The following is a 14299-nucleotide window of genomic DNA, read 5'->3' as shown; positions in this document are numbered from 1 at the left end:
CTGTTTTTCAAATAAACTCGTGGATGTTATTGTGTGTCAGGGCTAAGTGGATCACTGAAATCAATCTTAAACACATGTGATAATTAGTTTTCCTGGTGATTCTAATTAAAGGAAAACCACTTAAATATGATGTTCCACATTATTAAGCAGGCCACAGTTTTTAAGTAACATGGGAAAGAAAAAGGATCTCTCTGCTGCTGAAAAGCATCAACTAGTGCAATGCCTTGGTCAAGGGATGAAAACATGAGATATTTCCCGAAAACTTAAGCGTGATCATCGTACTGTTAAGAGATTTGTGGCTGAATTTGAGCACAGACATGTTTGTGCTGATAAAGGCAGAATGAGGAAGGTTTCTGCCAGGCAAGTTCATCGGATTAAGAGACCAGTTGCTAAATAAACATTACAAACCAGCAAACAGATATTTGAAGCTGCTGGTGCTTCTGAAGTCCCTCGAATCTCAAGGTGTAGGATCCTTCAAAGGCTTGCTTTGGTTCATAAACCTACTATTCGGCCACCCCTGAACAGTGTTCACAAGCCGAAACGGTTGCAGTGGGCCCAGACATACATGACGACTAATTTTCAAACAGTCTTGTTTACTGATGAGTGTCGAGCAACCCTGGATGGTCCAGATGGATGGAGTAGTGGATGGTTGGTGGAGGCCAAAGTGTCCAAACAAGACTGCGACGTCAGCAAGGAGGTTTAGGAGTCATGATTTTGGGCCGGAATCATGGGGAAACAGCTGGTAGGGCTCTTTAAGGTTCCTGAAGGTGTGAAAATGACCTCTGCAAAGTATGTAGGGTTTCTGACTGACAACTTTCTTCCATGGTCTAAAAAGCAGAAACATGCCTTCAGGAGCAAAATCATCTTCATGCATGACAATGCACCATCTCATGCTGCAAAGAATACCTCTGAGTCATTGGCTGCTATGGGCATAAAAGGAGATAAACTCATGGTGTGACCACCATCTTCCCCTGACCTCAACCGTACAGAGAACCTTTGGAGTATCATCAAGCAAATGATCTATGAGGGTGGGAGGCAGTTCACATCAAAACAGCGGCTCTGGGAGGCTATTCTGACGTCATGCAAAGAAATACAAGCAGAAACTCTCCAAAAACTCACAAGTTCAATGGATGCAAGAATTGTGAAGGCGATATCAAAGAAGGGTTCCTATGTTAACATGTAACTTGGCCTGTTAGGATGTTTTGGAGTTAAATAGCTTTTTTGTTCAGTGAATGTGACCTCCTAATGCTGCAAATTCCACAAATGAGCATTTTCAATTCTTTAAAACATATCAAATGTATAGAAATTCTACTGTGCCTAATAATTTGGAACAGTGCATTTTGAGTGTTTATTCATTTTGGAGTTTATACTGTTATCATTGGGAGGTTTCTTCAATAAAATTCGATGTATAATGTAACGGGTGATGACTTTTATTAGACTGACTTTCTTTTGCACCAACCATTTAGGAAAATCCGAGAAAATCAATCATTTGCATAATAATTTGGAACACAGTGTATAAGCAAAAAAGGAAAACAGCACTCAAAAATAAGAAAAAAGTGGACTTTAATGCCTGAACGGCGTGGCAACGTTTCGGATGTGATATCCTTTTTTAAGCCTGAAAAAGGATATCACATCCGGAACGTTGCCACGCCGTTCAGGCATTAAAGTGCACTTTTTTTCTTATTTTTGAGTGCGGTCTTCCTTTTTTGCTCTTATGATTGAAAGCCATTGGACCAGTGGTTGCTAAAGCTCTGCACAACAATTGCGGTAAAATTAGATAATGTTCCAGTTTTGTCTCTCTCTCTCTCTCTCTCTCTACATATATAGTATTTTTTTTTTTTCTTGTGCATATAGTTTTTCTTGTGATACTTATTTTATTTGAGATTTCACAGGCATTTTCCTGCATTGATTTATACAGTTTATTCATTTGTTGAAGAGCCCCTTTCATGCCAAAGCAGCAGAATTTCCCACAAGTGACCCCATTCTGGAAATTACACCTCCCGAAAAATTGAGCTATGGGTGTAGTAAGCATTTTTTGATCCGTCAGGCAATTCGCAGAATTGTATAACATTGGGCTGAGTCATTGGAAAATTTCCATTTATCCACTAAAATGTTGCTTTGGCATCAAGTTTTAAATTTTCAAAAGGGATAGTCAGCGAAAATGGACCATACAATTTGGTACATAATTTCTTCTGAGTACGCCAATACCCAATATGTGGTTGAAAACTCCCCACAAATGAGCCCATTTTACAAACTACACCTCTCAATGAATTGATCTAGGGGTGCAGTGAGCATATTAACACGACATGTGCCTCACATAATTTTGTACTATTGGGCGGTGAAAAAATAATTACATTTTTACCACTAAAATGTTGTTTTAGCTCCAAGTTTTTAAAGGGACTCTGTCACCTGAATTTGGCGGGACTGGTTTTGGGTCATATGGGCGGAGTTTTCAGGTGTTTGATTCACCCTTTCCTTACCCGCTGGCTGCATGCTGGCTGCAATATTGGATTGAAGTTCATTCTCTGTCCTCCATAGTACACGCCTGCGCAAAGCAACCTTGCCTTGTGCAGTCGTGTACTATGGAGGACAGAGAATGAACTTCAATCCAATATTGCAGCCTGCATGCAGCCAGCAGGTAAGGAAAGGGTGAATCAAACACCTGAAAACTCCGCCCATATGACCCAAAACCAGTCCCGCCAAATTCAGGTGACAGGTTCCCTTTAATTTTATAAGGTCTAATAGGAAAAAATGGTCCTCACAGTTGGGTTGTGCAATTTATCCTGATTGTGCCTATAGCCTACATGTATTCAATAAATGATTTAGGTTGCAAAAAAATTATATGTGTTTATTACATGTGCAGAAAAAACACCACAGAGAGTTGGAATACTGTAGGTAAGGTTACGTTTCAACCCTTCCTGGGTCTTTGTCAAACCTCACTTAAAGAAAAAAAGACTTGTCTGGAGAGACATATAGCATGAAATCCCCGTTGGGGTTCTTACTCTGGAGTGGGAAAAGAATGGCGTGCCCTACGCCGTCTGTGGTGCTGTGGTAATGGCACCACAGATGGCGTAGGTCACGCCATCCTTCTCCCACTGTTTCCTCTTTGAGTCTGATCTTCTGGGTTCACCCAAGTTCAGCCTGCACCTCATGGCCACCAGAGTGCGCTTCATTTATTTTCTCTATAGCCTACATGTAATCTAAAACTACTTTTTAGACACAGTCTTCCCACAAAAATTTGCTTTTAGCCCCAGATTTTCCATTTTCACATGGAGAAATAAGTAAAATATGGCACCAAAATTTGTAACACAATTTCTGCTGAACATAGCAATTCCCGATGAGTGGTTGTACAGTACTGCTTAGCCACACGGCAAGACTCAGTAGGGAAGGAGCGCTATTTGACTGTTGGAGAACAAATTATCATAGACTAGTTTGAAAACTCCATACACAGAGCCCTTAAATGCCAGAAGAGCAGAGTTATTCCTCCAGTAACCCCATTTTGGAAATTGCACCCCTCTGGGAATTTATCTACAGGTGTAGTGATGATTTTGATTCTCTGTGTGTTTTTCAGAAACAAGCAGTGCTGGATGTTACAGAGTGAAAAATTGTAGTGCCCAGCCCGGGCTTTTGGAGATATAGACCTCGGTAAGTAGGTGGGCTCTCATCGCCACAGAAATGCCAAACATGTGGACCCTAAATGTGGTTTAGGCACACTGGGGCTCAGAAGGTAGAGGGGCATTTAGGAGCACAAAATTAGCTGAATATCTTTTGTGGGCTGAGGAACCATAGCGCCTTTCCAGAGCCTTTGGGCTACGAGTAATGTGGAAGCCCCCTATATCTCTGTTAACAGATGATGAACCTTAGTGGGCAGTTGATTTTTTCATGGTTTGAGATGAAGCTTTTAATGGGACATTAAATTTTGAATCACATTTATCCTGTGCTCTATGGTGAGCCATTACATGAGGGTTTCCATCTGAATCTTCAAATGACGTGATTCAGATGAAACCCCCAAGAGATCTATTCACAATAATGGGCAGCAGAGTTACTCTGGAATCCATCTGGCCTCTGTTTAGTGGTATCCTTCTTTTCACAGATGGACAAAACTTTTGCCAGCCGCACTTTTATGCATGCTTAAAAAAACAGATACTGCTGAGTCATAGGACAGACAGACTCCACAGTGTTTTCACCTCCTTATAAGGAATCATCTGCCGAGGGTTCTGTCTGAATCACGATTTCAGAGATTTACATGGAAACCCCAGTGTAAGCGCTCAGCGTAGAGTGCAAGATAAATGTGAGCCGAGCCTTACTGCGATCATTTGGGAGGCAGAATGATCAAATCAGCAGCAGGTGAGGAATAGGTTTCATTTATTTTTTACGCAGGTACTCGTGCAGCATAAGTGATTAGATTACTTTATTCTTCGGGTCGGTGCGATTATAGCAATACCAGATTTATATTGTTTTTTTATGTTTGGCTGCTGTCACACACTAAAAAATACTATTTTGAGAGCTAAAATTTTTCTTTATTTCTGCCAACAGACTCATGTGAGGGCTTGTTTTTTGTGGGACAAGTTGACATTTTTATTTGTACTATTTTTATTTATAATTTATTTATACATTTTTTGATTGCTTTCTATTCCAATTTTTGGGAGGCAGAATGAATGAAAATCCAGCAATTCCGGAGTTGTGGTTTGTTTTTGTTTTTTATGCTGCCCACCGTGTGGTAAAATTGATAAGGCAGGTTTATTCTTAGACTCAGTACGATTACAGCGATTCCACATTGATATATATATTTTTGCTTTGCTGCTTTTACAAAATGAAAACTATTTTATAGAAAAAAAGAATGTTTTTGCATCGCTATATGCTGAGTGCTATAACTTTTTACTTCTTCACTGTATGGCATTTTTTACCGGACAAGATGGCATTTTCAGCTATACCATTTTATTTCCATTCGACCTTTTGATCGCACTTTATTCCATTTTGAGTTCGGCAGCATGATGAAAAAGCATAGCATTTGGCCACGTTTTTTATTTATCTTTTTTAAGGTGTTCACTGAAGGGGTTAATTAGTGTGACAGTTTTATAGCTTGGGTCGATATGGACCTGGCTATAAAATATGTGTGCTTTTTTTTTTACATAAATTTGTGTATTTATTGGTAAATTTTGTATAATTCTTTTGTTCTTTTATTTTGTGATTTTTGAAAAAATATTTTTACAATTTGTTAAAAAACTTTATTTTTACTTTTTTACTTAGTTCCTCTATTGGACTTTAACTTTTATTACTCTGATCGCTGGTATAATGTATTTCAATGCACCAGCAGGCTGATCAGAAGGTTGTCATGATGACCTTGGGTTGCCATGTCAACTATCGGGCCCTCATCATGATATCTAAAGGGCGCCAAACAGAAGGGAGAGAGCGAATCCTCCATCTGCCAGCTTTCTAAATGCTGCAATCGATATCAATTGTGGCATTCAGGGGGTTAAATGGCCCTGGGCGATGAGGGCACCATTCCTGGCAGTGATAGCTGGCTCTCGGCTATAACTTAAGCAGAGGTCACGGTGGCGATCTTGGGGGCACAGCTCCTGTGCCCCACACGATTGCCATGACGTACCCATACGTAAAAGGTCTGAAACTCCTATGTGACCATGACACATGGGTACATCAAAGGTTGTGAAGGTGTTAAAGGAGTGCTCCGAAACTAAAATTTTAATCCTAAATTTCTATTTAATGTCATGATCTAATCTTTTTTTCTACTTTAATTAAAAATTCTCTATTGCTCCCTTACTAATCTATCTAGCTGCTTTATTTTTTTGACTACTTCCTGTGTTATGGTGTTTCATTTGAGTGTCCCAGTGCATGTTGGGATACTCAAACGAGTCGTCAGGCACAGCCTCTGCCCCACCTGTTGTGAATTCTGTGGCCAAGCTCCCTCCTGTGGTCGTGAGTGGTACTGCGGCTGGTTCTGTCTATAAGCTTCCTTTGGTGGATGAGAGTGGTACTGCGGCTTCTGAGTTTCCTTCCTCAGGTGATGAGGTTAAGTCGTTAGGTGCTGCTCTATTTAACTCCACCTGGTGCTTTGATCATGGCCTCCAGTCAATGTTCTAGTATTGGTCTTGCTTCCTCCTGGATCGTTCCTGTGGCCTGTCTATCCTGCATAAGCTAAGTTCTGCTTATGTTATTTTTTGCTATATTTTCTGTCCAGCTTGCTATATTGGTTTTTCTTGCTTGCTGGAAGCTCTGAGACGCAGAGGGAGCACCTCCGTACCGTTAGTCGGTGCGAAGGGTCTTTTTGCCCCTCTGCGTGGTTGTTTGTAGGTTTTTGTGTTGACCGCAAAGCTATCTTTCCTATCCTCGGTCTATTCAGTAAGTCGGGCCTCACTTTGCTAAATCTATTTCATCTCTGTGTTTGTATTTCATCTTTACTCACAGTCATTATATGTGGGGGGCTGCCTTTTCCTTTGGGGAATTTCTCTGAGGCAAGGTAGGCTTATTTTTCTATCTTCAGGGCTAGTTAGTTTCTCAGGCTGTGCCGAGTTGCATATGGAGCGTTAGGCGCAATCCACGGCTACCTCTAGTGTGGTGTGATAGGATTAGGGATTGCGGTCAGCAGAGTTTCCACGTCTCAGAGCTCGTCATATGTTTTTGGTAAATGTCAGGTCACTTTGTATGCTCTGAACTTCAAGGTCCATTGTGGTTCTGAATTACCTGTTCATAACAGCCACCCTGAAATGAAGCGTCATCAGTGACATCCATTTCAGGGACTAGTTTCAAGGCCTGGGCTAGTCTCTACTCTACTGAGCATGCATCAGTTGTCTATTCCGAAAAAATGATGCCACTAACAGGGGCGGTGCTGTGTTCTCTCCTCGCTCATGCTTTCCTTACAATTCACACCGACAAGAGCGCTCCGTTGCTGACTCATCAACACTTCTCATCAGAGCCGGCAAGAGAGTACATTTGTCTCTGAGAACAACAATACACAATGACAAAATCCTACTGAGCATCCACAACTGATGCATGCTCAGTAGAGTAGGGACTAGCCCAGCCTCTGAAACAGACATCACTGTTTTGTTTCAGTGACCGCAGCCTCTGCCCCCTGATGGTGACTCGTTTGAGTTTCCCAGCATTCACTGGGATTCTCAAACAAAGCATCATCACACAGGTAATAGTGAAAAAAAATATAATAAAGCAGTTAGAATAGTAAGGGAGCGATAGGGAATTTTTAATTAAAGTATATTAGAAAAAAGATTAGATTATGAAATTAAATATAGAGATTTATGATTAAAGTACATTTCTGCTTCAGGCCACCCGTTTAAGTTAGTGGGAGTAATAGGAAAAAATGTTGAGAAGTTCACGGCTATGAATACTTTTTCGAGGCACTGTATAAACAGGCAGACTTGTAACAAAAGGCACTCAGCCCGGTGAGGCAGCATTTCCGTCCACTGAGCCGACAGTGAATAGAAATGGACTTGGAATGTGTCACTGGGGATTTCCAGACTTGCGTAACTATAGATGAATCATTCTGTGATGGAAAATTCTGTAAAAGGTTCTCATCGATGTTTACGTCACTTTACAAAAAAAATCACCGCAATCTGTTCTGCCCCTTTCATAGCTTATTTATGTTATGTACGAAAAGATATGGTGAATTATATGAAGCCTAAGTCATGTTCTGAAGGCTAAACAGCAGCAGAAGTCTCTCATGTCCTGATAGTTTGTTATGAAGTATCTGTCTATTAATGTTTAAGATCCTCAATATGGCGAGGAACCTAAATACAATGTACATAAAAAGTCCATATCCTACTCATCAATGACATCCAGAGACCCCCACAAAGAGTAGCATTTCCAGGTACTTACGTTCTTTATTGATGCCCACGTAGGTATTGGATTTGCTTTAACCACTCGCACAATGTCTTAAAGAATACTTGTGTCTGAATAGAGAGGCAGACTCTGGGTCTGTGAAGTACTTGGAAGAAGAGGAGGCTTTAAGATGGAGAATGCTGCACTGTGCAGTCCCAGCCCAACTAAAGCATCTGACCAAAGGCTGTGTCAGGCTTAAAGTGACAGTGCTATGTAATATAATATAACACATGAGCTCATCTGCACACACGTCACTGGCTGCTTTACCTGTTTACTCAGGCGCACATAATGTGGACAGTTGGCAGGGAGGGGCAGTATCCCGTCACAGAGAAATTATACGCTCCTAGATACCGCCATATTAACTGCAGGAGAGTGTCCTGTTCACAAAGCGATATTTGATTTTCAGTGCCTGTCTTTCTGTATGCTCACTGATTTATAAGGAAGTATTCTTATAATACACATTTATACTTTAAGGCAAGGCTAAACATATTATTTTATTTTATTATTATTATACATTTTTATAGCGCCATTTATTCCATGGCGCTTTACATGTGAATACAGGGCAAATATAGACAAATACATTAAACATAGTGGCCATGTCACAAATAGCTGCTGTATTTTTTAGTTGTTTAAAAAGCAATCATTTGATTTTGCAGACAAACTGCTACTTCATGCGCAAAACTATGTGGTAATGACAATCGGCTTGAAAAATTGAGCAATTATTTTACAAGCAATTAAAAGACTACATAACTGCAACATGGCTACTTAGTTTGGCCTTACTGATAGTGTGATGACAGCCTTAGATAGGAGAAAAAAGGATCATCCCCGCGCTGCCGCAAGAAGAATTTCAAAAATTGTAGAGGTTTCAACGTGGTTTATTCTACGCGTTTCAGGGTTCAGGTGACCCCTTCATCAGGACATACCACAAATATAAAAATTCTTCTTGCGGAATATTTGTGGTAGGTCCTGATGAAGGGGTCACCTGAACCCTGAAACGCGTAGAATAAACCACGTTGAAACCTCTACAATTTTTGAAATTCTTCTTGCGGCAGCACGGGGATGATCCTTTTTTCTCCTATCTAAGTGTGTGCAATCAGGTCCTGCACTGACCTGTGGATCTGCAGCAGCTGCAATTAATATATGTCTGTCCTTCAATCTCACCAGGTGAGTAGTTCTCTTGGTGGGCAACTTTGTGTAACGTTTGATAAGACCCTATTTGCGCTTTTGTGTCTCCCTCTTTTCACTGATAGGTTTTATTAACACAACTATGTCACAGTCCTATAACATGGTGCAGGGCAGGAGTCATGGACGAGGGAAGCATCATCCACCCTCCACCACGCTACACGAAAATGGGGGTCCTGGCTAGGTGTGTGCTGATGCTACCTTGGCGATATACCTCTGCAGACGGCACACTGCCGTTGATCTTGGCAAGCCAGGACCAGGTGAGGAAAAACAGAAGGAGCAAAGTCTTTAAAGGGATTGGTGAATAATGAAAGTTCGTGACGCCACTTGTGGTATTCGGTCAGGCATGACCAACGCTGCTTAAAGGGGTCCGCTGGGGTGATGTTATGGCAGCTGGGATGGTATGGCTTCCCACAGGTGAAGCTGGGTCCCCAGGGCTCCCGATATAGTAAGGACAGGTGGTAGGTGGTGTAGAAAGAAACGTGATGGTGTCTCCGCGGCTTTTCTATGCATTTGCATATTTCCCATAAGGGATGGGGGCAGTGTTCTGGATCACTGCTGTTGAGAAACACGTGATGGTGTCTCCGTGGTGTTGGATGTTTTGTTCTCCCCGAGCTCATTCATCCTTATGTTTATAGCTGCATTGAGGGGACATCTTGACTAAGAAGTGTGCACAACATTCGGAAAGACAATTGTGCTGTGTTTTGGCACCTCTGAGAATCAAGCAGCAAGAGTGTACCTGAGGAGAGCTTCTGTAAGCTTGCCAGCATGAAGTCAGAATAGCCTGGTAAGAGCTGTAGTTTTGGACAGTGACGTACATGGAAATTATGGGCCCCTCCCCCCTAAAAAATATATTCGGCGGGGTCAAAGAATCTCACAAATTTGTAGCCTTTACAAAGTAATATTCCTCCTACTGAAGCCCTTGATTCCCCTTTCATTGCACCGCATAGAGTATGATAACAACAAAAGTGCCCCACAAACACTGTATTATACCCACACAGTAAATTCCTCCACAGTACCCTCATCACGAACAGTATGGTGATCCTACTGTACCCCACCTCAATTTCCCCAGCAAAGTCCTCCATACAGTTTACCCCTATATTTCCAATGATCCGATACAGACGATGGACCTGAGTGAGGGCTTGCTTTTTTTGTGGATTGAGACGAATCTTTTATTGGGAACATTTTACATAACATTTATGATCACATTTATGCGGCGCACTACGCTGAGCACTTACATCGGGGTTTCCATCTAAACCTCCGACTCACATGACAGATGAAACCCCCGATAGATCCATTCACTATAATGAGGCAGCAGAGTTACTGTGGCCTCCATCTGGCCTCTGTTCATCATTGTCCTTTTCAACCAGTCTTCTGTCCTTTTCAGAAATGCAGAAAACTGTGGTCGACGTCACTTTTATGGAATCCTAAAAAGAGAGACACCGCTGGATCAGGGGTCCTATGGCATCCACAGTGCCTCCATCTGCTTCATTATAGGGAATTTTCCGCTGATGATTCTGTGTGAATCACGTATTTCAGAGATTTACACGGAAACCCTGGTGTAAGCGCCCAGCATAGTTCGCAGGATAAATGTGTGCCGAGCCTTACTGCGATCTTTGGGAGGCAGAATGAAAAAATCAACAGCATGTGAAGAATTGGTTTTATTTATTTTTCTCTAGTCACCTTCCACGACGGCATATGGAGGTTGTCTCTTTGCCCTAATGGGGAACAGGAAACACAGCGAGGTTTAAAAGGACCTCCCACCTCCCACCTGCCAGTGTCTTTCCTGTTCCCCATGGGACAGGGAGAGGTCTCCAGGTGCTGTAGTGGCCGGCGACTGCGGTACCTTTATGCAGGCTTTGCCTGTCGGAGCCGGGCAGCTGATGGTCGCGCTCCGCCTCCTCCTTTGCTGCTCCCGTCGTCCTGCTTGCAGGTGCCTTGGGACCCTCTCCCGGCCTTCCCGCGCCCCCACGAGGGCAAAGCAGGCCTGGGATCCCTCGCCGGGTTCCTCCATGAGCTTCCCGGCGTTCTCCCCCTCCATCGACGACTCAGCGTTCCGGAAGTGACGTCGGCGGTCTTGCGCGTCACTTCCGGTCCTTCGTACCTCTGGAAGCCGGTTCTTCTGGGTTCGCCGGCCGGCGTGTCGGACTAATGGCGTCCCCTCACATGGATCCTGGACGGGGGAGGGGGAACTTTCTGATTGCTGGAGGCAGGTGTGGACAGCGTTCTTAAACCCTGCTGAACCACCACTGAGGTAAGGCTATTTCCCCAGTATGGATGGTTCCTTGTGCCCTGCGTCTGCGGAGCCCAGCGCTACCCCTGCTACAGTGAGTGTTTTGCAGGGATATGATCCGTGAGGTAGTACCTATAGAGGGTTTAGTGTCCTCACTCCTCTCTCCCTTTCCGTTTCAGGGAGAAAAGTCTGCCCCTAAAGCCGCTATTAAAAAGAAGTGCCCAGTCTGTTCTACTAAATTCCCTCTTAACTGGGACAAAAAGCTCTGCCAGCCATGTACTGACAGGATTGTAAAAGCTGAGCAACCATCTCTGCTGGATGAAATTCGCTCCTTAGTAAAACAGGAAGTGCAATCTTCGTTAGCAGCTTTTACTCCTCCACCTCCACCTCCGCCACCACACTCCCCAGCTAAAAAGAGAAAAATTCAGGTGGTTGAATCGGACTCTGATTCAGACCTCTCACATACTTCATCTGTGGGCTGGGAAGATCCTGTATCACCTAAAGCTGAGGTCAGGAAATACCTCTTTTCCTCAGATTACATTGAGGATCTAGCATCTGCTGTCCGTAATACTATGGGCCTAGAAGAGGAATATGAACCACAGTCCGTACAGGATCAGATGTTTGGTGGGCTCAGATCGGAGAAGAGAGTGGGGTTCCCGGTGCACGCTAACATTGTTAGTATGATTGATCAGGAATGGGAACAGCCTGAGAAACGCCTCAGTACTCCTTCAGAAATGAAGCATAGATTTCCTCTATAGGGTGAAACGATCAAATTGGACATTCCTAAGGTTGATGTGCAGGTGGCTAGAGGATTCTTCACAATTAAAGGATCCTATGGACAGAAAGATTGAAAGCCTCCTAAAAAAAATCTTGGGAAACTTCTACGTCTATCCTTAAAGCCAATGTCGCTTCCACTTGTGTTGCCAGGGCCCTCTCCTGCTGGTTAGAAAAATTAGAGTCTCACATATCTCAGGGTACCCCAAGAGGTGAATTATTAGATTCACTTCCCATCCTGCATAGAGCCTCTGGGTTTCTGGCTGACGCTTCTCTAGAATCCGTTAGAGTGGCCGCCAGATCTCTCGTACGCTCCAACTCTGCTAGAAGAGCCCTCTGGCTTAAAATATGGAGCGGTGATATCACCTCAAAGGCCAAGTTGTGTGCTATACCCTTTAAGGGAGATTATGTTTTTGGTCCGGCCTTAGACGATATTCTTGACAAAGCTACTGACAAGAAAAAGGCACTCCAGGAGCAAAAACAACCGAGGAAACGGTTTTTTCGTGCCCCACAGTGTCAGCCCCCTCAAGCAAGAGGGAAGGGCAAAACCGGCAGGTGGAGTTACGCAAAGGGTAGAGGGAAAAATATTTTTGTCCCCCAGCAGCAGCAGCAACAGTCCCAACAGGATAAGCAATGACTCCGACCCGGTAGGGGGGAGACTCTCAAAATATGTGGGTCAGTGGGAAAATATCACCAGTTCCCACTGGGTCCTCAATGTCATCAAGGAGGGCCTATTGATAGAGTTAATTTCTTCCCCCCCTCAGGGTCTAAAAGTTACTACCCTTCCGACTTCAAGAGATCACAGTTTGTTGACATTGGGTCTCAGGGATCTTATGGAATCAAATGTGATCTCCCCAGTTCCACATCTGGAACAGGGAAAAGGACATTATTCCCGGCTGTTCTTAGTACCCAAACCCTCAGGGGATGTACGAATTATTATAAACCTAAAAGGTCTAAACCAACATGTGAAATATCGCAAATTCAAGATGGAGTCTGTAAGATCTGCAATTCCTCTGATAGGACATCACTCCTTTATGGCAACCATCGACCTAAAGGATGCATATTTTCACATTCCTATCCACCCGAGACACAGAAAATACCTCAGGTTTGCGATACAGGGGAGTCATCGAGTGGAGCACTATCAGTTTGGAGTCCTTCCCTTCGGCATTTCCTCAGCACCAAGAGTATTCTCCAAAATCATGGCAGAGGCAGTGTCATTTTTCTGGAGTCAAGGTGTCTGTATAGTGCCCTACCTGGACGATCTCCTGATAGTAGCCCCCACCGAGATGACCCTGATGTCCCATGTGTCAACCACTTTGGAGATATTGAAGTCTCTGGGTTGGATTCCAAACATGAAGAAATCTCAGCTTCAACCCTCAAAAACCAGAAAGTTCTTGGGTGTGGTTCTGGACTCAACAAAACAGATGTCCTTTCTCCCAGACGATCACAGGCTACCATTAGTAGCAAAAGTCAGAAGATTCAAGGAGATGAGATTTCCTACTCTTCGAGAAGGAATGTCTCTCTTAGGCTCCATGACAGCCTGCATACAATCGGTGGCTTGGGCTCAAGCTCACTCGAGAATTCTCCAAACCCACATTCTAAACAAGTGGGATGGTCGACCTGGCACTCTAACAAAAAGGATTCACACACCCGGTCGAGTGAAAGCATCCTTAACATGGTGGATGAATTCCAGAAACCTCCTGAAAGGTGTGAGCTGGATTCAGCTTCCGCTAACCACGATCAAGACAGATACCAGCAGGAGGGGCTGGGGAGCCATAATAAATCATGTTCCTTACCAAGGTCTTTGGAACCAGTCAATCAGCGAGAAATCGTCAAATTTCAGAGAGCTCAAAGCTGTGGAAGAGGCCCTGTTAGCAGCAAGTCGTCAGATTTCTGGTCAACATGTCCAGATCTATTCAGACAATATGACCACGGTGGCTCATATCAAGCACCAGGGCAGTACAAAATTCCTCAGTTTGAAAAGGATCTCCGCTCGAATTTTTTATTGGGCCGAAAAACACTTACTGTCCCTGATGGCAATTCACCTAAAAGGGACTGCAAATATTCAAGCAGACTACCTGAGTCATCAGGACATTCATCCTGGCGAATGGAGCCTGGATCTTCAAACGTTCAACATGCTAGTACAAAAGTGGGGTCTTCCAGAGGTCGACCTCTTTGCCTCTCACCAGAATGCAAAAGTCAAAACCTTTTTTTCCTTGAACCCAAGAGGCAATCCCAGAGGAGTGGATGCCCTAGTCC

At 43.5% G+C, this 14299-nt stretch overlaps 1 protein-coding gene across 2 annotated transcripts in view; it reads right to left on the bottom strand.

Moving 5' to 3' along the window:
* The window catches only part of LOC138675635 (E3 ubiquitin-protein ligase RNF14-like), an 80158-nt gene extending 72141 nt beyond the window's left edge, over positions 1-8017 (bottom strand). For both annotated transcript variants that reach the window (XM_069764039.1, XM_069764040.1), the window contains exon 1: positions 7849-8017. The gene's annotated coding sequence lies outside the window, so the exon portion shown is untranslated. The remainder of the gene's footprint in view (positions 1-7848) is intronic.
* Positions 8018-14299: the final 6282 nt, after the last annotated feature.

The sequence above is a fragment of the Ranitomeya imitator genome, chromosome 4, assembly GCF_032444005.1.
Source record: "Ranitomeya imitator isolate aRanImi1 chromosome 4, aRanImi1.pri, whole genome shotgun sequence".
Classification (NCBI taxonomy): domain Eukaryota; kingdom Metazoa; phylum Chordata; class Amphibia; order Anura; family Dendrobatidae; genus Ranitomeya; species Ranitomeya imitator.
This window is presented reverse-complemented; position numbering and strand designations above follow the sequence as displayed.